At 39.4% G+C, this 2,937-nt stretch overlaps 1 non-coding gene across 1 annotated transcript; it reads right to left on the bottom strand.

The window, feature by feature from the left end:
• Positions 1 to 2,584: 2,584 nt before the first annotated feature.
• LOC145621847 (small nucleolar RNA R71) lies at positions 2,585 to 2,690 on the bottom strand. The gene has a single exon (XR_014108640.1). It is a non-coding gene; the product is annotated as a small nucleolar RNA R71 (small nucleolar RNA).
• Positions 2,691 to 2,937: the final 247 nt, after the last annotated feature.

Raw genomic sequence — 2,937 nt, 5'->3', positions numbered from 1 at the left:
ACAAAGAAATGCACAAAACAAGAAAACTAACTAAGGAAAGCACAAACTAACGAAATAAAGAACAAAACTAAGGAAAACTAAAGAAAAGAGCTATAAAATAGCATAAAAATCATCCTAAAAGAAGCCAAATGAGTGCAATAAATGACACTCATCAAATTCCCCCAAGCTAAAATTTTGCTCGTCCTCGAGCAAAACAAAGCAAGAAAGAATAAGGATGAAAGACTTATTCAAAAAGAAAAAAAAGAAAGACTCAAGATGAGAATATACACTAAGACTCACTGTCGTAGGAATCACGGTTGCTTTTAGCTGCAACAAGCCCTTTAAACCCCAAAGTCGCCTATGAGGACGAGTGAGGTCTCATAAGGGTGTCCTAAGAGTTTACCCACAACTCTGATGAGTGACATTTTTGGCACTCATTTCGTTCCTTTTTGGGTGATTTCTATTTCATTTTATCTCTCTTTTCTTTAGTTTTCCTTAGTTTTATTCTTGTTTTCTTCATTTTATGATTTTTGTAGTTAGTTTCTCTATTTCATGCTTTTTCTTGTTTACTTGCTATTTTTCCCTTTTACTTGCTTTTTATCCTTTGATTGTAGGTTGTGATTGATTGTCCAAGGATTCCCGGGCTTCCTTTCCATAGTTTTCCATTGATTTTCATGCCTAAAGCTTGTGCAAGAAGTTTCAAGTCAATGTGAGGTTCAAGGAGCATGCTTCAAGGTCTTGTTTATGCCTTCCTCATGGCTTCTATTCTTCAAGAAATTCAAGGAAGTTCCTGCCTACCTTGTCCTCCATCATCATCATCTAGGATTTGTGCACCTCGTGAGCTAGGGCAAAGAAGAAAGGAGGAAGCAGCAGCGTTATGCGGGCGCACTAGAGGAGTGTGCGGCCGCACATCTGTCGTGTGCGGCCGCACATCAGGTGCGTGTGGGCGCACCTGCCAGGGTGTGCTCTCGTGCGCACCATTCTCTCTCCTTCGAGCGCCCGCACCGACGTGGGTCTATTTTTGGACGTCTTTCCCAACTTCCTCTTGGGATTGTTAGTTATTTCTTTCCATTTATAGAGAGGGGATTAGAGATTCATTAGAAAGAATTGGATTAGATAAAATTTTAGAGAGAGAAAACATTAGTTCTTAACATTTTTAGAGAGAGAAAGTGTGGGTTTGATGATTGATGATTGATGATTGAAGATTGCTCCATTTGATTTGATTCCTATCAAGTTTGTAAGAATTCTTTACTCTTTAATGTAATTCAATGTTTGATTTCATTAGTATCGTTGTTTGATTTGGTTAATTGATAGTTTGATTGATTTTGATTGAATTTGTTGGTTTCAATATGATTTCAATTGATGAATTTGATAATGATGATTAGTTTAGCTTTGATTTTGATGTTCTTTATGGATTGTGAGTAGTTTATTTGCTAGGGTAGTGGTGAAGCATGTATTGATGATGAATTGAGATTAATTTGGGGGAAATTGATTGAGTTGATAATGTGATTAAATTGGTTGATTGATTTTGTGCATGTGTGTGCTTGATTAGGCTTGATCACCCTTGTTATTCACACTAGATTGCATTGTGAGTTTACATTGATACGGACCATTGATTTGTGGCTTACATTTACTCGATTGAGATATCTTGTGATGTTTCCTAGCTAGTGTTTGATGTAGTTGACGCTAATTAGACCTCTAGGAGAATAGCTTGATGTACTCTCTTGGTTGCAATTTCGGTTTTCCCTCACATTGCTTGACTTGATTGGTTAATTCCCCAAGTTGATTGAACTTCATCGTTGATGCATGTGGATCCATTCCCCTAGTGCCTTAGCATTCATTTAGTAAAAGCCTTTTTGCATCGCCTAGTTTAGCCTTGGTTTCTACCTTAAACCCCTACTAGACTTCGGAATAGCTTAACCTAGGCATCGTGCATTCAACCTCCATTCCCTTGGGTTCGACCTTGACTTACCACTACGCTAAATAGGGGTTTGTTAAGTTACAAATTTTGTTTGATAGGGTGGGGTGGTAGCCCAACGACCTACCGTGCTCCTTCCCATCAAAATGGCGCCGTTGCCGGGGAATGGTGCTTTGAGTGCATGTTGTTGTTGAGTCTATTCCACTTTATTTGCAAAATACAAAAAGATTTTACACTTAGGCTACACTAGTAGCCGTGCTACTAATATTGTCTTTGAGTTTTGTGTGTATAGATCCCAAGCCATGGGAGGTAATTCAAGAGTTACCTTGAAAGAATTGGGAGTACCCGGTGCATATAGGTATGAGAGCGCCATAGCTCCACCTACAACACCGAAAAACGACTTTGAAATTCGGCCGTCAATGATCACCCTAATTGAGAGGAGACAATATAGTGGGGCAAAGAACGAGAGCCCATTGAACCATCTTAAGGAGTTTGAAAAATATTGTAACACGATCAAGATTAATGGAGTGTTTCAAGAATTCATCCGCCTTAAGTTGTTCCCTTTCTCCCTCATAGGAAGGTCTTTGGAATGGCTAGACAAAGAGGTGAAGCCCAATTCATTGAGAACTTGGGATGATGTCACTAAAGCTTTCTTGTTCCGTTTCTATTCTCAAAAGAAAACGGCGGAGGCAAGAGCTTTGATTCAAGGGTTCAAGCAAAAGCCTAATGAAAGCCTTTATGAAGCATGGGAAAGATTTAAGGATTATCAAAGGGAGTGTCCACACCATGGGATTCCTACCTATCAAATCATACATATCTTTTATGGTGGGTTGAGTTCTCATGGGAGAGCAAGTTTGGATGCCGGAGCCGGAGGCCCAATCATGAACAAGACGGAAGAAGAAGTGGTTGATGCTATTGATGAAGTAGCTCGTCATTATATGAATTGGCAAGAAGTGGAAAGAGAACCAACAAGCAAGGGTTACTCGATCGAACAACTTAGTGTCATCAATGATTTGACCATTTTGATTGCGGATTTAGGG

The sequence above is a fragment of the Chenopodium album genome, chromosome 27, assembly GCF_948465745.1.
Source record: "Chenopodium album chromosome 27, dcCheAlbu1.1, whole genome shotgun sequence".
Lineage (NCBI taxonomy): Eukaryota > Viridiplantae > Streptophyta > Magnoliopsida > Caryophyllales > Amaranthaceae > Chenopodium > Chenopodium album.
The sequence above is the reverse complement of the archived record's forward strand: the minus strand, read 5'-3'. Positions and strand labels throughout refer to the sequence as shown.